The sequence below is a fragment of the Felis catus genome, chromosome D3 (assembly GCF_018350175.1).
Source record: "Felis catus isolate Fca126 chromosome D3, F.catus_Fca126_mat1.0, whole genome shotgun sequence".
Lineage (NCBI taxonomy): Eukaryota > Metazoa > Chordata > Mammalia > Carnivora > Felidae > Felis > Felis catus.
In genome coordinates, this window is record NC_058379.1 from 43,081,549 (window position 1) to 43,105,647 (window position 24,099).

General features: G+C 38.3%; 1 protein-coding gene across 3 annotated transcripts in view; it reads right to left on the bottom strand.

The window, feature by feature from the left end:
- The window catches only part of ADCYAP1 (adenylate cyclase activating polypeptide 1), a 73,520-nt gene that overhangs the window by 18,420 nt on the left and 31,001 nt on the right, over nucleotides 1-24,099 (bottom strand). Inside the window, exons 2-3 of one of the 3 annotated variants that reach the window (XM_045041725.1) lie at nucleotides 22,820-22,880; nucleotides 18,303-18,379 (exon numbers count right to left, since the gene is read on the bottom strand). The exons of 1 other annotated variant lie outside the window; for it this stretch is intronic. The gene's annotated coding sequence lies outside the window, so the exon portion shown is untranslated. Of the gene's footprint in view, nucleotides 1-18,302; nucleotides 19,166-22,819; nucleotides 22,881-24,099 lie in introns of those variants that run through there. One more of the 3 variants, XM_045041727.1, reaches the window with a different exon arrangement.

A 24,099-nucleotide genomic window follows, 5' to 3' on the forward strand; every position in this document is an offset into this window, starting at 1 on the left:
CTCAGTTTAGTGAAAGACACTCCTCTATAAAGTCAACCTCACTCTGAAGGCAAGACCCTTCATCTTTCCTATCCAAATGCCTCTGCTATAGGGATATACACATATTTTAGAGTGGGAAAGATTTTGGCCTGTTCTCTTTTACTGTTGCTTAATGTGGTGCTTTTATATGTAGAAGCAAGCCCTCCCAAAATGTGATGCAAATGTCCCAACTCCTGAGCTGAAGGAACTCAGAATTATATAGAACTCTAAACATATAGTACTGTAGAGAGCTGCACGTAAAGCAACAGGAGCTTTCAGGTCCATAGTTTAGCACTATATGTGCAACCACAGTCAGGATACCTCTATAATATCTACTGAAGCCAAATCAAAATAAAAATATCAACAAGTATTTGTCAATTAATGTCATGTATGGAAGGGGCTAGAGAACCATAAGACATGTGAACTCTCTGCCATTGAGAAGTTTACAATCAAAATGCTTTTTTGTAAGTTGTCTACGGAGTTCCTGGTATGGACCAAATGTGTCCCCTCAAAATTCTTATGCTGAAGTCCAAATCCCCAATTTGGAAGTGAAGCCTTTAAAGAGGTCACTAGGTCATGAAAATGGAGCCCTCATGAGTGGAATTCATGCCATTATAAGAAGAGGCACAAGAGAGATAATCTCTCACTCTGCCATGTGAGGACACAGCAAGAAGGCAGCCATCTGCAAAACCCCAAGAAGAAAGCCCTCACCAGACACTGAATCTGCCAGTGCCTTGATCTTGAACTCCCCAGTCTTCAGAATTGTGAGAAATAAACATCTATTGTTGTAAGCCACACAGTTTACAGTGCTCTGTTATAGCAGCCTGAACTACTGCTCCCAGTCAGAAAATATCTGCAGATGCCACGACTGCCACAAACACGATTTGTTTGAAATTTCCAGCAGATACCTCAGTTAAAGAAGAGGGTTCATCAGGTAAGACACTGCCACTCACAAGAATAACTGCTGTACTGCTACCTGAGATAGCAGGAATGAATGTGAGGTACAGCAACTTTGCAAATCGTTTTTAAATTTTTTTTTCAATGTTTATTTATTTTTTTGGGGACAGAGAGAGACAGAGCATGAACAGGGGAGGGGCAGAGAGAGAGGGAGACACAGAATCAGAAACAGGCTCCAGGCTCTGAGCCATCAGCCCAGAGCCTGACGCGGGGCTCGAACTCACGGACCGCGAGATCGTGACCTGGCTGAAGTCGGACGCTTAACCGACTGCGCCACCCAGGCGCCCCCGCAAATCGTTTTTGAAAATCACTATGTGAGTGTTATGCTAAGTGAAATAAGTCATACAGAGAAAGACAGATACCATATGTTTTCATTCTTATGTGGATCCTGAGAAACTTAACAGAAGACCATGGGGGAGGGGAAAGAGAAAAGAAAAAGTTAGAGAGGGAGGGAGCCAAACCATAAGAGACTCTTAAAAACTGAGAACAATCTGAGGGTTGATGGGGGGTGGGAGGGAGGGGAGGATGGGTGATGGGTATTGAGGAGGGCACCTGTTGGGATGAGCACTGGGTGTTGTATGGAAACCAATTTGACAATAAATTTCATATTTAAAAAAAAATCACTGTGCTTACCTGTTCTGAAAAAAAAATGTTAATTAAAAATTAAAAAGTGGGAAGAGAATAAGTATAGTAGTCTAGTATTTTGGTTTCATTTCGGTTAGACCTGATAAAGTGTAGAGAAGTGTGTAAGGAGAGTTTAAACTCCATCTATTTTAAGTCATAACATGTGTAACCTCCATTCCAAACTCAGTTGAATGAGGAGTTGTTTTTAGCTGATGGTTTTTAAGTTCTAGAAAATGAGCATGTCTGAATGGATGTGAAGTGGGTATAGGTATTTAGTCCACAACACCCTGAGCCTGAAGATCTTAGCCTGTGGGACTCTAATTCAGGTCATGTTCACCACAGCCAACCAAAGGGAGTGTCCCCATGTGGTCTGAACTAATGCAGTTTTAGAGTGTTCATATGTTCTTTTAAAATGTTAAAGTTATCTGTTACTGTTCAAGAATGATTTTTGCACTTTCAAGTTTCCATTATTCTAATTAAATGGCATTTGTGTTTGAAAAAAAAAATCAGTATGTTTACAAAGACTACTTGACCTACAAAATTTACACTCTCCTAAGACAGATTTTACCTAGACTATTCTCTCTTCCTATCCCACAACAGAGACAACAAAACAAATATACCTGTTACAAATACCATACAACACACATACAGATACATGCATACACACATACTCCTCATTTACTGTGCTCTCAGAGCACATAGCAGATTCTCCCGGTAGATGGACAATTAAATTAGAATACATAGAAGAGGGGTGCCTGGGTGGCTCAGTCCATCAAGTGTCCGACTCTTGGTTTCACCTCAGGTCATGATCTCACGGTTCGGTCCGTGAGATCAAGCCCCAAGTTGGGTTCTGCACTGATAGCGTGGAGCCTGCTTGGGATTCTGTCTATCTGTCCCTTCCCACTTGCATTCTCTCTCTCTCAAAATAAATAAATAAATAAAATACGTAGAAGAGTCAGAAATAAATGTCATCATACTTACAACTTGATTTCTTTTAGATTTGCCCCAAGGTCTTGTAGGGCATCAGCACATATATTAAAGAAAAATTTTATGACGGTTACTCCTTTGCTTTCAATGGCTTTTATCAAAGCCACATCACTCTGACATAAAAACATGCAAGTGGCTAGATACAGAGAAATCTATGTACCTTAGAGTCACTAAAATTGTGCCTGCTGATGACCTATCATGACAGAGATGTAGAAGAAGATATCTTTAGAAGAAGATATTGACCAGGTGGGAGCAGGAAGGAGTCTTCTGGAAATGTCCTGTACCTTAATCTGGGTGATGGTTACCTTGATCTATACTTAGGTAAAAATTATCAAACTGTGAACTTAAGACTTGTGTACTTCACAAGTTACATCACAATAACCTGTTTTATTTCTACCTGTTAGGTAAAGTCATATCCTGTTCAAAATTAGGTAAAGCAATAATGTAATAAATAATAATTTATAGATGAATAAATTAATAAAAACCAATAAAATTATTGCATTTTTAAAGTCATGAAATCCCCCGATACATGTATGTAATTATTAAATATACACAACATGGCTATGAATATGAATTATCCATAAAACCAAGGCTAATTATTTGTTGGCAGCAGTTGAATCTGAAAGACCAAGAGGGGGGGAAAAAAAGTCTCCTAAAAGCTAACTTTTTTCAGTTACATAAATACAATGAACACAGGTAGACCAAAGCCACCCCTTGAACACCAGAGTTCTTTCACCTCTAAAGTTACCTGTAACTGGCCTCAGGTCCCTGAGACCCACAGATGTTATGCTGCAGCTGCTGAAAACTGATTGCAGCTTCTCAGTCCTGTTCAAGGTCCTGATGGGGTTCAGGGCAGACTACCCCAAGTTAAGCCACTTTGGCATATTGATTATTTTGAATTAAACTTACTTTAAGGAAAAAAAAAAAAACAGCTGGTGCCAAAAGGACACACTGACCATCCTTTGTCCCCCTGAAAACAGTGAGAAAATCTCCCATGTGGAAGGTACCCTCCCTATACCAGGAGAAAGAGAGACCTCCTTGTCACCAGAGATAGGGAATTTAGGGTTGAGAAGGCTGTGAAAACATACCTTGTTACTTCTTCACTAATTTACTACCCCAAGCCCAAACTTCTTTATCTTGTCAATTCTTCAAAATTTTATTGGTTCTTTGTCTAAAAGCTGTAAAAACTGTTTGCTTTGGTCACTTCTCTGAGTCTAATATTTCTATGAGCTCTTATTTGCATGAAATTAAATTTGTTTTTCTGTTAATCTATCTTATGTCAACTGAATTATTAGATGAGCCAAAGAACCTAGAAATTAATAAGGAAAAATTTCTCTACAGCCTGAATAATTAGGCCACCTGCACGATACTCTAAGCTTGGTTTTTGGAAATCTCAGCTCTGAAACTATAGAAGGTAAGGATTCCTTTCAGGGAAGACACAAATTTTCAGGGCATTTATTTGGGAACTTGAAACCCTGAACTCATCTTTTTCCTCACTTTCTCCAGTGAAATTAGCCAATCTCATTATATTTGTTAGTTTGACAACAATGTTCTAAGATTTCAAGTTTATGGTCACCTAGAACCTTGCCTCATAACTATTTGATTAAGTATATCCGGTGGTAATAGTTTGCATATCTTTATTGCTGCATCATACCGTGGAATATCTATCAGTGGCCTCTTTGCCACTGGAAATGGAGTTATTCATGCCTTTAAATCCAATCATATTACAGAACTAATTCCAGAAGACCCAAAACCAATTCAGAAAACTCATCCTTAAGATTTTGTTCCTCTAGAACTACTCTGGGTACTATATCTGTATCAATCAAGGAAAACAGATATAATTTTATGTACATATAATAGAGATCTAGAGATCGAGAGACAGAGATTTCAAGGAATGGGCTTACAGGATTTTGCAGGATTTTGGGGACTGACAAATCTGAAATCTGTAGGGCAGTCTGCTAGGCTGAAAACTCTCTGGCAAGAGCTGATGCTTCAGTCTTAAGGCAGAATTTCTTCTTCCTCAGGGAAACTTTAGTTTTGTTCTTAAAGTCTTTAACTGATTGAATAAGGCCCACCCACATTACCAAAGATAAGCTCCTTTACTTAAAGTGAACTAATTGTAGTTGTTAACCATATTTACAAAATACCTTTATAGTAAAGTCTTAGTGTTGATTGAATAACTGGTTACCATAGCCTAGTCAAGTTGACACATAAAACTAACCATCACAATCTGTAAGAGTGACTTCTGTTTCCATTTTAACTAGCAAATTACACAATCTCTTTTGGTCATCCAATCACAATTACTACATAGCAAATTTTGTCTAAACTATATTTTTTGCCTCCAGTTCTTCCAAAATCATGAAGAAATTATCACTTAAATTTAATTTACATTAATAGTATTTATTCATGGTTAAACACTACTTACAGAGTCAACAATTTCATATATAACAGCTCTACCACCAGGGGAAAAACCCTTAGTGGTTTGTGGATAATGTTTTGAAGACATTTATTTATAACCAAGAATTGCCAGAAATAACAGCCAAATTAATAATTAAATACAAAGCTTTTATTGCAAAAGGAACAAAGCTAAAAGAAATAGAAACTATCTGAAATTTTTCAACACACAAATTCATGGAGCTCTTATTTAACTGAATAGTTATTACAATAATAACTAACAACCTGACATCTTCCAAGTTCCCTGGAGCTCCTGGCCTCTAAATCCGAGAAAGCTGACAGGGATAGCCTAGCGACTTAGACTGTGTGGGAGGAAATAATAGAGAAATCAATAAGAAACTGTGGAAAAATATAGAGGTAGGTGGGAAATACTCTGATTTGTTTTGCGTTATTACATAGAAAGGAATGGAGTTTTAGTCATAAACTCAAATATGCAAAATTGTATTTTATCTTCCTATAATTGAAGTAAATTTCTGCCTGAGCTTCCATACTGCCTAACAGCAGAAAGTTAAATAGAATGATTTCTAGGTAAACTCAATCAAATGAATGATCATGCACTCATTCCATGTGTTTAGCCAATCAATTCAGGAATTTTTTTCCAGTAAAATCCAGTGACCCCCTGTTGCACTTTTACCCAAGGGCATAAGTGCCAGAGAACTTCTGGAAGTACTTGTTCTTTAGAACATGAGGTATTTGGTTCTTATCCATCTTCCTCAGGTATCCACAGAGATATAACTTATCTTGGTGTGTCTTCAGTGGTGAACATCTATTCCAGCTGTGGTTTCTCATTCAAATGGTCTATGCAACATCTGCTGACTGCTTCCTTTCATCATGACTTTCCCTCATTCATGTCTAGAGACCACTTCTGATCCACCAGCCTTTTCTCAGCCAATCCTAACCCTCTCTTGAGAGCATGGGAAACTTTCTAATGCTCTTCTACACTCCTCTGGTCCACAGGTGACTCTGGGGGCAGCCTCAGGCACTCTCTGCCCAGACCTTCCCCATGGGCATTTGCCACTGCCACACCACACTTTGGGAGGCACTTCTCTATGGAGCTTGGATTTCTCTCCAGGCCTTATTTGGGAAGGGATGGACTCACTCACTCCTAGCCTACCTGGAGTATAATGTCATTACATGCACATGCTCACACACACACACACACACACACACACACACACACACACAAGCAGCCCAGGGAGGGGAGGCAGGACACTGGGACCTTTTTTTTTTTTTTTAACCAGTAATTAACTTTATGCTTGGCTATCACTGGAAAATTTATTTTTCCCACTAGCTCATCCACTTGAATGTGGGAATAATATATGCACAGTATTCAGAGACTTTTCTTGCTAATCTACAGTCTCTATAAAGGCAACTCTAAGGATATTTTTATATACAGATTATTTTATTTTATCGTTATCACTCTTTGCCAAAAGTAACAAAGTTTCACCAATATAATGTTGAGAGTTTGGGCAAAAAAGTGAAGGTAGAGGAACCTTGGTTCTGGCATTCATGCCACTATAGTTAGAATATTCTAACAGAGAATGCTTTATTGTTCCATGTTGACAATGGTACATACAGTAGTAAGGTTTGCTTGGGTTTTATGTTATCTGACAGGTTTATATTTGAATTCTAGGCCCATTATGTTCTCTGTAATTGGTCTTATACAAGTTACTTAACCTTTTTGAAACTCGTTTGTCTCATTCCCCATACCTATCTCATGGGATTATTGTGAGAGTTAATGAGATAACAAGGGATAATGTAAATTCCCTAATCAAATTAGGCAAAATTTGAAAGTCTCAGTTGACATAATCTTAACAGATTAAATAATGTAAGATAGTTATGATAAAATAATCACCTATCCAAGATTATTTTGAAGATATTTTAACATCTAAGTATTCAGCAGTGGTTGACCTCTTATATCAGTCACTGACCACTCACTGCTCCTTCCCACACAAACACATATCCATTATATCTGGTCTATAATTCTACTTCAAGTCCGGTGGAACAAAATCTACCCAGAGTGATGAGTTTTTACACAGCAGCAGCCTTTAAACATCATCTTGGCCATGCCATGAAAAGCCAAAACTCTGGGTCCTGTTGCACCTGGGATTATGTTTTCTGTGGTTTAGAGGTACCTTGATCTATGGATATTGTTTTTGCTTCTGCTCTTCTGATTCAATGCTTGCTCCTAAATTGGTACTTGCCGTTTACTTTTTTTTTAATGTTTATTTTTTGAGAGAGACAGAGAAAAAGTGTGGGCAGAGGAGGGGCAGACAGAGAGAGGGAGACACAGAATCCAAAGCAGGCTCCAGGCTCTGAACTATCAGCACAGAGCCCCACAAGGGGCTTGAATCACGAGATCATAACCTAGGCTGAAGCCTGATGCTGAACTGACTGAGACACCCAGGAGCGCCGGTACTTGCTGCTTACTTCTAAGGCAAGATTATCACATGATCTAGTCTCAAGATCAACCCCAAACTCATCTCTACTATTTAAGTCTTGCTTCCGACCTTATTGCCAGGATCCCCTGCTGCCTACAATCTCCCTACCTACGACCAAAGTCCCACGGAAGCTATACTCCTGAATTTAAAACCAAAAATAACAAGTGGAATTTAAAAGGTTTAAGAAAAAAGTCATCATCCAAGTAGAAGATGATATGCACTAAGTATGGTGGCCCTTGGAGAGGATGGTGACTAACAACAGAAGGCAGAGATAAGGGATTTTTTTAAGAAATGAGGGATTACAACCTATTGTTGTATTAGTCTTTCTTCTTACAAAGAAGATGTGAATCACATTCAATATATTCAAGATTATCAGAAAGTGGGTGTCTGGATGAGAATGTGAGCCAGATTATGCCTCAGAAATCAGTCATCCAGTCTGACTCTCATATGTCACCCTGGAAGATACTTACTCAGGAAGGTTAATGATTGAACCAAGTTCATATAGCTGCCCCATTACAAATGTGAGACTAGAACCAGTCTGTACTTTTCCCCTTGTGTTTCATTGCCTCCTGAATCACACACTGACTTGATCCACTTTTCCATTTCTAGGTCTCTGACCAAGATCCCCTTCCTCAAGGTGGATGAAGCAGTCACAAAGTTGTGTGTATATTTTTCTCCAGATCTCCTTTAACAGCTATGTCTAAACTGTAAAATTAAAGTTTTATAAATTAATTCCACCCTACAAGGCAGCCTTCTGCATCTTCTTCCAGAGCTCTTCTAAGACCCTATGGTTAAACTTTCTTATAAGCCCCCCAAAACCCCAACCTCCAGCCTTTACCCCTCACTCTATCTCCACCTCTTCTACTAGCTGACTTTGGCTGGTAGCATTTTTTTTTTTTAATTTTTTTTTTCAACGTTTATTTATTTTTGGGACAGAGAGAGACAGAGCATGAACGGGGGAGGGGCAGAGAGAGAGGGAGACACAGAATCGGAAACAGGCTCCAGGCTCTGAGCCATCAGCCCAGAGCCCGACGCGGGGCTGGAACTCCCAGACCGCGAGATCGTGACCTGGCTGAAGTCGGACGCTCAACCGACTGTGCCACCCAGGCGCCCCTGGCTGGTAGCATTTTAAACTATATTTTAAGAGAGTTCTATCAAAGATCAAAAAACTTCAAAACCCTAAGAACTAGGTTAATGGTGGGATTGAGGAAATACATCAGGTAGAGAAAAAGGAAAATTTTCCTGCCACAGTTCAACTCACACTATACGAGACTGAGGGAGGAACAATGTTTTTCACTTATCAGTAACTGCTGAGGCAGAGTAAGTTTATCAGAACTTCATAATGTGATAACTGGGAGCTATTCTTGATGGGGAAAGGGAGGAGACTTGTTCTGGAGTTGAGAATAAAGGCTGATTAGGAGGTTCTGGTCTGCCTGGCATAATAGCATTGGAAAACCAAAGAGGGGGGAAGATACTTTCAGAGAAGACAGGATCCTGAAATGGAACAGAAGACCAACTTCACTTACTTCATATATTTGTGTAGACCTGGTTTAGCACTCATGGCAATCTCTAGAGATTCTGTGTTTTCCATGGTTCCTGCAGTTCTTTAGTGCTTTGTATTTATCCATTACTTAAGCATACTAAACAAATATTTCATGTTGCAATTTTTGTGATGATTTGTAGCCCAACATTAGGGTTTTAGGACTTGGAAAATATTTGTGGTAATTTCCTTATTACCTAACAATGAATACAGATTAATACAATTAATACAGATGCTCTTTGGTTCTTTATTTTGGGTCCAAAATAACTGTGTGATTGTTTTCTTATTTGAATGTCCAAATACTCAAATCATGAGATTTCTTTAAATTTTTTGTTAGAAGGTCTATATGTTTGAAGGACAACATTTTCCATTATAAGAACTACGGGCAAATATCAGGGAAATTTATATGTAAATAGCAGCTCTGAGACAACTTTGTCATGTTGAAGATCACAAACCAGATTTCTACTCTACCACATGGTGTTTTTAATAAGTGCTTTATCAACCTTTATGATCCTTTCAAAATTATTGGAGAGACCTCTTTCTGTTATACAGATATTCAAATGTTTATTCAACATAATTTCATAAATGTATTACCAATCTTAGATACTGAATCTTTATTAAAATCCTTATTTAACAGCAAAAAAATGGTAAAATTTTTAACTGTGCTAGCCCCCCCCCTCCAAAAAAAGCTGGCTGTAAGATATCAGAACCACACAGCTGGGTAAAAATTCATGATAAACTATAATTAGCCCATATCTCTTAGATCTAGCCAAGACAACACTTCAAACAAGACAGATGCTCGTCTATTCAGTGGGTAGCCAATTCCAGTATCTAATTACCTTACCAGGCAAGGACACTCTTCTTACATCCACCTGAACTGCTTCTGCAATGCAATTTTGATACTAACTACCCAACAGCCTAGAGTTAACACAGACTTCACAGGTAGAGATCACAGTCCTTCTCAAGAGGCTCTTCACCTCAGAGGGGTGCCTGGGTGGTTCAGTGGGTTAAGCGTCCGACTTCAGCTCAGGTCATGATCTCGCAGTTAGTGATTTGAGCCCTGCGTCGGGCTCTGTGCTAACAGCTCAGAGCCTGGAGCCTGCTTCAGATTCTGTGTCTCCCTCTGCTCTTCCCCTGCTCAAGCTCTGACTCTCCAATAATAGATACATGTTAAAAAAAAAAAAAGAAAAAAAAAGAGTCTCTTCACTTCAGACACCAGCTACAAACTCTGGAGTTCCCAGGCCATTCAAACTCCTGTCCATCTGACTAAAAATTCAGAGGTTCCCACTACTCCCTCACATTTAATAATTTGATAGAAAGACTCACAGGACTCAAGAAAGCACTGTATTTATGATTATTGTTTTATTACAAAGGATGAAAATCAAGACCAGATGAAGGAAGATACCTGTAGGGTGAGGCCTGGTAAGGTTCCAAACATAGAACTTCCATGATTCTCCCTGCAGAATGAGGACACATCACCTTCTATTTTCACACTGATGTGCTCACCAACTGAGAAGTTTATTTAACCTTGGCATCTAGTGTTTTTATTGGGGTTTCATTATTTAGACATGATTTATAGAGTCAATGGACATGTAATTGAATTCAATCTCCAGCCCTTCTTCCCTCCCCAGTGGTTGAGCTAATATCACCTGATTCAAAGCTCCAACCCTCTTAACAAAAAAACAAACAAACAAACAAAAAACCTGCAACCCTCTAATCCTCTAGTCACATGGTTAGTCTTTCCATTATGACCAGCCCCCACCCAGAAACCATCTATGGGCCTACCATGAGTCATCTCATTGGTATAAACTCAGGCATGGTCTGAGAGTCTGAGGGGGCCACCATGAATAACAGACACTTCTGTCCCTGGGAAAATTCCAAGGATTTAAGATCTCCATCCAGGAAGCTGGGCAGAGACCAGACAAATTATTATACAGCACCTTTTCCTACAACTTAAGATAAATAAGCAGATAAATGAAGGCTCCTGAAATGTGTCTTATGAAACCCTTATAGACAGCTTTGTTTTATTCCCTGTAGATATCATTTTTCCAGTGAAATTACTTGTAATTCATGGTCCCTGGGCAGACGTTAGCCAGCAATAAGTTATCAAATTACCTCTTGTTAAAATTTTAAGAAAAATGTCAAGCAAGCTTTCATTTTATCATTATGTGATTTTTATTTCTCCTTTGAACTATTCAGAAAACTTCTCAATAACTTGAAGATAAAAATCTTTTTTGGTAATCATATTTCCTCACTTCCACTCAGAACAGAAAAGAATAAGATTTTCTGATGTCATCCACACTCTTAGATAGAAACAAGAGTAAAAAATGAGTCCTTAACGTTAAAAAAAAATTTTTTTTAAAGGTGGGGCACCTGGGTGGTTCAGTTGTTTAGGCGACCAACTTCCGCTCAGGTTATGATCTCGCAGTTTGTGAATTCGAGCCCCTCGTCGGGCTCTGTGCTGACAGGTCAGAGCCTGGAGCCTACTTCAGATTCTGTGTCTCCCCCTCTCTCTACCCCTACCCTGCTCACACTCTGTGTTTCTCTGTCTCTCAATAATAAATAAACGTTAAAAAAAATTTGTTTAATGAGTCCTTAACTTCATTTGGATGTAAAGAAAAATTGTAAGTTTATGGAACTAGAGTGTATTATACTAAGTGGAATAAATCAGAGAAAGACAAATATCATATGATATCACTCATATGTGGAATTTAAGAAACAAAACAGATGAACATAGGGTAAGGGAAGCAAAAATAAGATAAAAACAGAGAGGGAGACAAACCATAAGAGCCTCTTGAATACAGAGAACAAAGTGAGGGCTGCTGGAGGGGTGTTGGGTGGGGGGAATGGGCTAAATGGATGATGGGCATTAAGGAGGACACTTGTTGGGATGAGCACTGGATGTTGTATGTAAGTGATAAATCACTAAATTCTTTTCCTGACATCATTATTACACTATATGCTAACTAACTGGATTTAAAATATATATATATGTGAAAAATATGATATATGAAATATATGAATAGATATATAAATATATGTGTGAAAGTATGAAAATATAAAATATACATGAAATATATATATGAAAAACATAAGTTTTAACAATAAATACTAGAAAACTGCCCTGACATTTATTATAAAAGCACTACTTCTATCATTCTAAGTTGACCTGACTTTACACTACATGATAGATAAGAACGCAACCAGTAGAGTTGGTTAAAGAAAAAGTAGTTCTCTCAATGAACATGTGGTAGTATTAAAGATGCATAATTGGACCAGATGTGCTGTGGCCAATTTAAGGAGAACACGTAGTATTCATTTCTTTTACTATGACTTCTGTCTTTAATTTTGGGAGATACTTCACTCAGTGTTCCCTGTCTGCCATACCTAGTTCATATTATAAGGTACTCATCTATTGTGACAGCTCCTTTCCTGGAGCAGGACTTCCAGGACTTCTATCTAGATACTTTCATGCAGCTAAGTGAAAAGTCAAAGGTTCTTCATGGGTCTTTTGTTTCTTAAAAATAACCAGCCTAAAATAATCTATATGCCAATGAAACATATTTTGCGGTAGCATATTTTGCTCCCCTATATAAGGGAGCACTTTTCTGGAAACAAACCAGCCCTCAAGCCATTCCCTAACCTCTAAAACTTAAAATGTCTACTACATAACCCAAGGGCTTGCCGTTAGTGTTTTCAACTCCTCCAGCCTCTTTAAAGTATTTATCTTCTAAAAGTTGACTTGAGCCTCCATCCAACATGATGTCTACAGCCCTCCTCAGTGTTTCTGAGAATTCTTGGTGGGATTGCTCATGTTTCTCCTGGTCACCTCTCATTCTGATTTTCTGCTCTATTCACCTCCTATAGCAACATCTTCAACATAGAAAATAGCTCTTGTTTCCTTGATTCCTCAAAGTACCATTATCATAAGATAGAACTTTACTGAAGGCTTTGAAAAACTGAGAAGGACCATGTATTAACCATGTTTCTAGGTTCTATAAACTTGATGCTTAATTTTTTTAAACATTTATTTATTATTCAGAGACAGAGAGAGACAGTGTGAGCAGGGGAGGGGCAGAGAGAGAGGGAGAGACAGAATCCCAAGCAGGCTCCAGGCTCTGAGCTGTCAGCACAGAGCCCAACGCAGGGCTTGAACTCACAAACCGTGAGATCATGACCTGAGCCTAAGTTGGACACTTAATGGACTGAGCCACCCAGGCGCCCCATAAACTTGATGCCTTTAATATCTGCCCTCCATGCATATGTTGGACATGCCTTGTTCTGAACAACCTACTAATATGTTTGAGTCACCTTGACTTAGCCTCCACTGCTTCACCACCCCTGTCTCCTTGAGAGGAGTCCTTCTCTTGGGGGCTCCTTTTCAAATACTAACCAAACAATCCAGAGTCCACACCCCCAATCACCTCCTTACTCTGGCCACTATCCACCTGCCCTAATCACCCCAGACAACATGAACAGCCCTTATGCCCTGGAGCCTGGTGAAATTACTCCAACTAGCCAATCCAAAACCTGCTTATTCTGCCTTGATAGTTCCTTTCTGAAGAAACCACAATAAACTTTGGCCCACATTTCTTCCCCCTCCCTCTGCCTCATGACAACCCTTGTGCTTCCTCGTGTGGCACACCCCATGGTATGGCATGCCCACTCCTCTTGGGAATTGTGAGTAAAGTATCTTTCAATGGCAATCATTTTGTGATCCTTTGGCTTTCCCATAAATTTTTTATTACTACACTAAATTCTTGAACAAATCACAATAAGGCACAGAACAGGAGTCAACCTACAATTAATTACTAGATATCACTGTTCCTCAGCCATCTCTATGGAGAATTTCTTAGCAGCGATATTGTCATGGGACGCCTCTCCCCACTGAGGCTATTATTACTCCCTGTGGTTTCTTCTCTTTTCATCCTTCAGTTCCCCACTCCCTTCTATTCAAATGGCAGAAGAATTCATGAATGTTCCTGTTATTTTATTGGGCAGAACAGTTTTTAATCCTTCACTTATCTAGGATTTCCATAACCAAAAGATCTACTAAGAGTTTTCCCAAAGAAAAGAGCTGTCTGCCTTTAAGATAAAGGCCACTGTTCCCTATAATATGGATACACAGCAACAATTCAATCTTTGAAAACAAATTTTTTTCCTGTTAAATATGCATCTGGTAAACATAAAAACAATCCATGCAGAGAGGAAGCCAAGCACACTATCAATTTAAAACATTAACTAACAGTTTAACGTTTATAATATACATGTTATTCAAGTACGCACCTGGTAACAAAAGTTAATGTAGAAGAATTTCTGTGTACCAGCAATAAGGAGTAGAAAATAAAATGCAAACTATTCCATAAAAATAACTACAGAAACTGTAAAATACCTAAGAATAGTCTTAACAAAAAACGCAGAAGAGCTATCCTAGTATGTTCAAAACTCTACCGGGGGCATCATTATTTAAGAGAGGCAAGCCATAATATTTGATTGAGAACTCTAAATATCACAATATCAACTTTGTCAAAATTAATGTATAAATTCAATATGATCCAAAATAAAATTCCAAAAGCACTTGAGATTAGAGGTTTAAAAGCAAATCAAATTATCTTCACATTTAGCAGCAAAAGTAAACATGCAGGATATCTAAGGAAAAATTTTAAGGAGAAGAATAATGAGTGGAAATGCACACTATAATATATTAAAGGGAATTATAAAACTACATTATAGATACTTTTATAACAGTGTTCACCACAGCATTATTCACAATAGCCTAAGGGAGAAACAACCCAAATATCAGCAGATGAATGGATTAAAAACATGTAGTATATACATATAACAGAATATTATTCAATTGTAAAAGGAATGAAATTTTTTTTAATTTTTTAAAATGTTTTATTTATTTTTGAGAGAGAGACAGAGTATGAGCAGGGGAGGGGCAGAGAGAGAGAAAGACAGAATCCAAAGCTCCAGGTTCTGAGCTGTCAGCAGAGCCTGACACAGAGCTCAAACCCCCTAAACAGGGGGATCATGATCCCAAGTGGGACACTCAACCGACTGAGCCACCCAGGCACCCCAGGAATGAGATTTTGATACATGCTACATATAGATGAACCTTGAAAACATTCTGCTAAGTGAAATAAGCCAGACACAGAAGGACTAACGTTGTACGATTCCAGTTTTAGGCACCTAGAATAGGCAAATTCATACAGACAGAAAGTAGAATAGAGGTTACCAGGGGCTAAAGGGAGGGGAACAAGAAATTATTGTTTAATGAGTACAGACCTCCTATTTGAGATGGTGGAGAAGTTGTGGAAATGGATAATGATACAGTTGCACAACATTGTTAATGTAGCTGACACCATTTAGTTGCACATTTAAAATGGTTAAAATGATAAATTTTATGTTATGTACATTTTGCATAGTGTAACAATTAAAAAATAGTAAAAACATACTAATCTAAACAATGTAATATTGGTGCCTTCCCCTGCAGACAGATCAATGACCAATATTAAAAGCCCAAGAAAGGGGCGCCTGGGTGGCGCAGTCGGTTAAGCGTCCGACTTCAGCCAGGTCACGATCTTGCGGTCTGTGAGTTCGAGCCCCGCGTCAGGCTCTGGGCTGATGGCTCAGAGCCTGGAGCCTGTTTCCGATGCTGTGTCTCCCTCTCTCTCTGCCCCTCCCCCGTTCATGCTCTGTCTCTCTCTGTCCCAAAAATAAATAAAAAGCGTTGAAAAAAAAATTAAAAAAAAAAAGCCCAAGAAATAGATCTAAGTATTTATTTTAATTACTTTAGAACAAAGATCATATTTCTAATACACACCATATTCCAAAATAGTTTCCAAGCAGATATAAATCTTTTAAAATAAAACACTAGAACAAAAATGTGGAATAATTATATGAACTTGGGGCATAACAACAACTACAAAGGAAGAAGTAAATAAAGTTGATTATACCAAAGTGTTATAATTTTGTAATCAAAAGACATCATTATCATAGTTAAAATATAAATGATAAACTGGGAAAATGTCCTTTCTATGCAAAGGGACTTAAAAAAAAAAAATAAGACAGAGGGGCCCCTGGGTGGCTCAGTCAGTTGAGCGTCTGACTTCAGCTCAGGTCATGATCTCACGGTTCATGGGTTCGAGCCCCGCATCGGGCTCTGTGCTGACAGCTCAGAGCCTGGAGCCTGCTTCAGATTCTGTGTCTCCCTTTCTCTCTCTGCTCTTCCCCCACTCATGCTCTGTCTCTCTCTCAATAATAAATAAACATTAAAAAAATTTTTTTTAATTTTAAAAAATTAAAAAAAAAAATAAGACAGACACTTCAGTTGAATATCAGCCAAAGTATACAGACAGGCAATTGACAAAACAAGAAAAGCATCCAGTCAATAATGGAAAAGTTTTCAATGGTAAAAAATGTTCACTGGCATTGCTTAGTGACTTATGACAGAAAATCAGTGGAGAGACAGATATCCTCACGCTCTACTGATGGGAGGATAAATTGGTTCAACTTTTGAAAAAGAACTGTTTGGCCAACTATATCAAAAGCCTTTCGTATAGCAAATTCCACTTCTAGAAATCTATTGTAAGGAAATTAATGACCAGGTGCACAAAGTAACCATGCAAGAATGTTCATTGCATCAAAGTTTCTAAGAATGGAGAAATTCTAAAGTATACCCAAAAAAAGGAGATTAATTGAATTAATTAAATGGAGTAAATTATGGCACATTCTTACAATGGGATACTGTGCAGTCATTAAAACTATTATGAAGAGCTTTGTTAACTTAAAATGCTTATTTTATATTTCTAAAAGCAAAAGGGCCACAAAAATGTTTACAGAGTATGATTTCATTTTCATAAAAATGAGTAAGTATATGTATGCACATATTTGCAAGAAAATATATCTGGAAAGATCAAAAGAGAAAAAACAAAAGTGTGTTATACAAACTTTATAATGACAACAGTGGATATCAAAAAGACAACATTCATTTAAGGTTCTATTCTGTCAAAACAAAATCATTTCCTTTTCCATATTTCCTTTTCGTTTCTGTCTTATAAGAAAGCAAAATTTTACAAAGTCATCATAACCACTGACAAAACCTTCCTTAGAATTCTGCATCAGAAACGAGGAAAAACCACTAAAGAGAAATAGATAGAAGAGGGGATGGATGGATGGATGGATGGATGGATGGATGGATGGATGGATAGATGAACGGATGGATTATTCACTCATAAATAGGCAAGGTGACTTATTTCTTTAAGATCACAGTTCATAGTAAGGAAAAGTACCACCAATGTCACAGTCAATTTCCATGCAGTTTTACCAAGATTCAGAAAGTGTGGTTGGGAGAAAGCAATGCAAGCTGTACCTTCTGAGCACAACTTCACAAAGCAAATCTTTTTTACAGTTGAAAAAAAAATTGACACAGCTATTGACACAAAACTATGACAGAAAAAACACTAGAGGAAGCCATGTGAAAGCAAGACCATGAGGCCCCAGAGAAGTTAATCAAAGGGTAGCACCTAGGCCATCCTACCAACTGATTGTCATCCTACCAAATGATCCAGCTTCTTCCCCAACCTGGCTGTCTAAGAGGTTGGCACTTGGTTAGCCAAGCCGCTGCCAGGACCACATTCATGGGAAAAGGCTCTGCTCTGCTTTTGTATCACATTTTTTTTCCAATGTTTATTTATTTTTGAGAGAGAGACCACAAGTGGGGAAAGGGCAGAGAAGGAGGGATACAAAGAATCTGAAGCAGGCTCCAGGCTCTGAGCTGTGTGCACAGAGCCCGATGCAGGGCTCAAACTCACAAACCGTGAGATCATGACCTAAGCTGAAGCTGGACTCTTAAGCAACTGAGCCACCCAGGCACCCCTGCTTTTGTACCACAATATGGAGCAAAAGATTTGTCCTATCCTTCAGAGCCTTCATGGGTAATTTTACATCTTTTTGTATGATTATTTAGATGATATCTATCTCTGCAGCTAAACCATAAACAAATTGAGCCTGGAATCCACCTATGTTTGCACACCTCCATATCCCTAGCACAGTATGTGACACAGATGGCCTCTCAACAGATATGAGTGAGTAAGTGAGTGACTGAAAAGCCAGCAAACTCAGATCTGGACTGCTATTCTTTGCTTCTCTAGCCTTAATCTCTTCATCTAAAAATAAAGATTTGCCCATGACAAACGGTTACTTGGGGACTAAAATCAAATAAGGTGTGTTCCATGGCCATCCCAGTAAATTCTTCATAAAAACAAATTCTCTCATACCTTCTCTTCTCTGAGTTTTAGTTGGAGCTCCATGACCTATCAGATGTGACCAAATTTCTCAAGATTGAATCTTCCATCTGTAAAATAAGGGATTAGGTGGTCTTTAAAGCCATGTCCACCCCTAACATTCTCTGATTCAATATACACACCCCAAAAACTGCCCCTGGGAGAAGGGCTCACAAGACATTCTGGTTGCTAAAATTGGATGTGGCACTTAGCAGTAGCCCAAGGTGTGGGAATAATACAGAAAACATTAATAAAGGATAATAGAAAGCTTCAAACATTCTATTTGGGGGTGGAAAGTTGTCAGAATATATGTATCTCAAACAAAGGACCATCATCAAAATCAGATTACTCATCAACAATGAGTAGGGTTTCTTAAATGTAATATTTCAATTGCATCAAAACTGGCCTTGTAAAAAAAAAAAACTCTTTTTCTTCCTCCATTCAGCTACAAGAATGGCTTATGTCATCCCATGCACTGTGACATTTGTTCATTGAACCATTGTACTTTTCAAGAGATGGTTTTTCACCCCAACAAAAATAACTATGAATCACTGGTTCTAGGAATATTTTCTCCCTTGTTTTGTTCACAGTATGAATGACAGATTTCAGTATATTTATTTCTTGCATACAAGCAAAAGTTGCCATTAACCTGAAATGGTCTTTATTGCAAACGCAAACTGTTGCTTCTTATTTTCAAATTTTGGGTAACTATTAAGTCCTAATTAGGAGTTCATAATTTTCCTAAAGGAAGGATATAAGTAATGGTGGGGGAGGGGGCACAGAGAGTTTCACATTGAATGGAAAGCCTACTGATACAGTTTTTGTCCATGGAGTGCCTGAGTGGCTCAGTCAAAGCCTGGAGCCTGCTTTGGATTCGTGTCTCCCCCTCTCTCTCTGCCCCTCCCCTGCTTACACTCCGCGTGTGTGTGTGTGTGTGTGTGTGTGTGTGTGTGTGTGTGTGTCTCTCTCTCTCTCTCTCTCTCTCAAAAATAAACATTAAAAAAAAATTTTTTAGGGGCACCTGGGTGGCTCAGTCTGATAAGCGAGCCTGCTTCAGATTCTGTGTCTCCCTCTCTCTCTCTGCCCCTCCCATGTTCACGCTCTGTCTCTCTCTCTCACAAATAAATAAAAACATTAAAAATAAATTTGAAAAAAATTTTTAAGTTTTTTTCCAGATACAACTGTTGATGTGACTTGAAAACTAAAAGAAAAATATTCCCTTAGTATTTATTTCTGTAGCTTTTCTATAACATCTATAATCAAAAGGTTGATAGAATTTTGCATATGTTTCCAGGTTTCATAAAGGAAAGAGGCATTTAACACAGACACACTATGGGGTTTTTTTTCCTCTGTTAAAGGATTGTTTTTTTGTGTAAACATCCCTGTAAAATCAAATCTAACTTGTAGTTTTTCCATGTGAAGTTGTTGCAGAGAGAAATTTTCATCTCTATTACTGTGTTCTCTCAGAAAATCTTGTATTTCTCCACTTAGATCACATACCCACACATTCTTGTAATTGCTTGTCCAGTTAATTGTCTCACTAGAAAAATGTAATCTCCTTGAAGGCAGAGCACATTACCGGTTCCCTCAATATATGAATACATCACTTAAAAGAAAATTAATGAATAACTTAATTCAAAGGGAATATATACACAACTGTGTAAAATATATCATGTCCTTACAAGAGTACATAATTCTTTATTGTCAGACTTATGATCCAAAAGTTCTAATATGAATTTAATTCTTTCAGCTTTATTGAGATTTTATCGATATATAATACATGTAAGTTTAAGGTGAACAATGTGATGATTTGAGACATGTATACATTCCAAAATGATTACCACAATGAGGTTAGTTAACACCTCCATTCCCTCCTATAATTACCTCTGTGTGTGTGTGTGTGTGTGTGTGTGTGTGTGTGTGTGTGTGGTGATAACTTTTAAGATCTACTCCCTTAACACCTTTCCAGCATATAATATTTTAAATTATAATCAGCGTGCTGTACATTAGATCCCCAGAACTTACTCATCTTATAAGGGAAATTTGTACCCTTTGACCATCTCCCCATTTTCTCCACCCCCCAACCCTGACAACCACCATTCTACTCTATTTCTTTTAGTTTAACGTTTTTAGATCCCACATATAAGTGAGAACGTATGTGCAGTATTTGTCTCTCTGACTTTCTGACGTGATTTTAAATGTAGCAAAGAGATGGCCAGTGGTTTCTAAAACACTTACAGCAAAGATGAAGCCTAGGATGATATTGTAATAAACACTTTCATTATCTCTTTAACTAAAACTCCAAAGTTTCATTCCATACCTTGGAATTCCAGGAATGAACACCATTTCTGACATTAAACAAGAGCATTATTCACATATATACTACACTATAAACACCCATATGCCTTCACAGTAAATTGGAGTAAAATTAAATGGCTTTCAGGGGCTTCTGTACCTGGCAACTGCTTAAGATCAGACAACCATAGACTGTTAGAAGGAACCTTACCAGGGTCCAGTCCAAATCTCTCATAATGTAGCTGAGAAAAGGCCCAGCAACCTTCCAGCTCCTTATTCAGGATGTAGGGCAGAGCTCCTGCCACCTGATGCTACCCTGGCCAACAGTTCTTTACTTTTCCATTCAGGTATCAAAGTCCTCAGTCTCTGGGAAATTTTAATCATCCAATGAAAAGCATGAATTACTGTAAAAAAATGTTACATATAATCTCAACAAATTTTGCACTTTGCCCTTTCAGGTCCTTTCCAATTAAAAAAACAAAAAACAAAAAACATCATGACCTTTAGACAGACAAACAATAGTTTGTTGAGTCAACAAATCACAGCCTCAATAAAAGCTTAACAGAATATCCAGTTCCCAGATATATGACATATAAAGACACCTTTGCTTGGGCCCACCTTATTGCTCCTGGGCACAGACTTCAGTGATCAGAGTTCTCTCCTCAGGAATACTCCCAGCCCTGAAATGTAGAGGGTGGGCAGCATTTAGCACTGACAGTGCAGCACCACCATCTAGTGGCCCATTTGAAGGACTTTCTCCCTGCCAAAACTGCAGCCCTCTGCCTTTGTAGATTGGCAATCTTTTCAAAAGAACATCTGGACCAAGATATGGTCCTGAATGAAACTACTTCTGCCTTATTACAGGAAATCCTCTGATTCACAGAGTAAAATCTATCCAGAAAATAGGAACCATGGATTATAAAGCCAGTTGAGACCAGAAACAATTTATACTGGTGAGCAAGAACTACAGCCTTGCTATCTTTCACTTTAAATAACTCTATTATTTAAATTGCACTGTTTCTCCCCCAGCCTCTCCTTAGCTGGACGGAGGCAAACTGGAACTGACAGAAGCAATTCGAAGTGCACCATTTCACAGAAACCCTCAATATGACAGAAAAAAAAGAGCACAAAAATGAAATAGAAACATATTACATTTATGTATTTACCAAAATTGGCATCTTGAGCCAAGGAGGCATGTGATTATCTTTGGATACAGTCAGGAAGGAGAAAAAAAATTCGATTTTTTTTTCTAGGTTTATTTGACTATTAATGGCATGCTGACTTTGAACTTGAGAGCATGTGTTCTTGGGCTGCGTGTTTACTTGGGCTCATGTTCTTTTGATGGAAGACAAAATGGTAGATCCCATGTCGATAGCCAAACTTCTGTGCTTTAATGCTTTATCTGCCATTCCCTTAAGGGGTGATTTCCCCCCAAGGAAGACCATAAGGTAACTTGTAACAAGCTTTTACTTAATTTATGGAAGAGTGAATGTGATCATTTCAGACCATAAAATAATAGAACTTCTTGAGTGAGTATCTTAAGGGGGACTCATTAATAAGAAAAAAACCCACCAAGTCCTGTCTGAGTTTAAAAAACAGAAACCATGGGTGCAAGCAACCCTACAGCAATAGGAGGCTCTCCCCCTTTCCCTGTGTGTGTGACCCCTTCACACAACTGCCCACAATTATTTGATTATGTCCAGATGACTCATGTCAAAAGTGACCTTGGGTTTTTAGAAACTGGACAACTATAAAACCAGATCTGAATTCTACAAGAGGAGAAAGTCTGAAATGTTCCCTTGCACACCCTGAGCTAATTCTTTATTCCTACATCTCATGAGGGAACATTGTTCCCTCTGAGCTCAAATAGCCTTGTTCAGACTGAGACTCTCCAAGCTGCTCGTCCTTATTTCGCGTAGAAACTGGCAGGTCAGAAACACAAAGGATTGCCTGAATTGTAAATGTCACTTAATAGTCCGTCAGCCACACACAAGAAGGTGAAAAAAAAATCTATAAGTTGTCAGTACAGAGATTTCTAAGTGTGAACAACCAATTCTAGGAAACATTTCTGCAGTTAAACAGAAGTGAAGAGAATCAAGTTAGAAGCAGGAAATGACTACCCAAAACATGAGAGCCAAAAAAGGAAGGGCTTGATTTTTATCGTTGATGTCCCCCTCCCATTTTTCTTATTCACATTAGCAGATAGCTCTGACCACCTGTACTCAGGAAGCCCATTCTTCTTTCATGGTTTTGAATTGAGACATGCACTGCAATTTCCTGCAGAAGAAAAGGAAAAGGGCATTTAGTATCTCCAAAAAAAATTGAAAATGAAAGCTTCTTTCTGAAAATCTCCCCAACCTAGTTTATGAAAAGAAGGACCATTTTAGAAGCAGAGGAACTCTCTTTAATTGAAGAATTCACCAATTTCAGGGTAAAAATGAGAAAACAACCTCCATGTTATTATTTCTCAAGTACAGTAAAACCTTGGATTGCAAGTAACTTATTCTGCAAGTACTTCCCAAGACAAGCAAACATTTCTAATAAATTTTAAGTTGATAAACGAGCAATGTCTCACCATATGAGTAGTATGTGACACCAAATGTCACATGACCACAACTGAGCCAATGGGTGTTTTTTTGTTTTGTTTTGGGGTGTTTTTTTTGTTTGTTTGTTTGTTTGTTTTTATTTTTGTTTTTTTGAGAGAGAATGAGCAAGGGATGGGCAGTGAGAGACAGAGATACAGAATCCCAAGCAGGCTCCAGGCTCTAAGCTGTCAGCAACAGAGCCCAATATAGGACTCAAACTCATGAACTGTGAACCATAAGATCATGACCTGAGCCGAAGTTGGATGCTCAATCAGCTGAGCCATCCAGGTGCCCAGAGCCCATGGTTCTTGAAATTGGCTTTGATATATGAGTACTTTGGATCACAAGCAGGTTTCAGCAACATATTATGCTTGCAAACCAAGGTTTTACTGTATGCCCTAATATGACCATCTTAGGGACTAATCATTCTTTTCTTGTTATCATTCTTTTTTCAATAAGGACAATTTGTAAGAATATACATTTCACTTCCAAGTGGAACTTCAGATGACTCTCTTTCATTCTTCATTTTAAAAATGCTCCAGGAGGAGGAGGATTTTTATATTCTCTTAGTTTTCCCAAGTGTCCTAATGAAATGCCGGATTTCTTTTTGTAGGGCAGCCTTGCTCAGAGAGACTTGATGAAAGATAAAAAGAGTGCTGAGAAGGGAAATCACCGTGTGTGTGGCCTAGAGCACATCCACTTTTTATTCAAGTGCTCTGGCCCACGTGCTTTGCTGTCACGTCTCGCCATCTGTGTGCTTGTTATTGTGGGGAAGTTGAATCTTTAGATGTTAGAAGAATGGTCTGGGGTCTCTTTTATATGAAAAGCCAACCATCTTGGTTGCTAAGGATACCTTTTCACAACAAATATGTAGAGAGACCTTGACAAATGGTTAGGGATGGTTAATAGGA